General features: G+C 42.2%; 1 protein-coding gene across 3 annotated transcripts in view; it reads left to right on the top strand.

Moving 5' to 3' along the window:
• The window catches only part of spata2l (spermatogenesis associated 2-like), a 19,767-nt gene that overhangs the window by 13,398 nt on the left and 5,831 nt on the right, over positions 1 to 538 (top strand). The gene's annotated exons all lie outside the window — the stretch shown is intronic.

Raw genomic sequence — 538 nt, 5'->3', positions numbered from 1 at the left:
GTAAATGCTTTTCCAAGTGTGGATTTTCACACACAGACGCCATCACTCACGATGCTGAGGGGGAAGATATTGATGAGACTGACCTTATTCCACTGCGTCAAATAATTCCTGACCTGACAAACCAGGATCTTCTAAATGTGGACTGTGATTTGGCTGTCACGAAAGATTACACAGCAACAGAAATCACAGAATTGCTCGAGCAAACCACCAATGTGATTGAGTCTGAGGAAGAAGATGATCTTCCCGGTTCAACTCCTGATAACAAGCCACCTTCCAGCAAGGAGGCAATGCGAATGGCAACAAAAATCCTTCGCTACGCACAAGAATCCCCAGACATCGGCGATGAACGGGACAGTTACTTGCAACTAGCAAGAACACTGTATGACACGCAGGCGAACATTCTCATAAACCAAAGAATGCACGCAACGAAACAATCCAAAAGAGAGAATTTTTTTTTCCCAAGGTAGCCAAAACATAAGCATTAAAATACTGTACTGTACGTACTGTATTGTACTTTTGTGATTTTTTTGTTGTTTTA

This window comes from Hippocampus comes, unplaced genomic scaffold (assembly GCF_001891065.2).
Source record: "Hippocampus comes isolate QL1 unplaced genomic scaffold, H_comes_QL1_v1.1 scaffold180, whole genome shotgun sequence".
Classification (NCBI taxonomy): Eukaryota; Metazoa; Chordata; class Actinopteri; order Syngnathiformes; family Syngnathidae; genus Hippocampus; species Hippocampus comes.
This window is presented reverse-complemented; position numbering and strand designations above follow the sequence as displayed.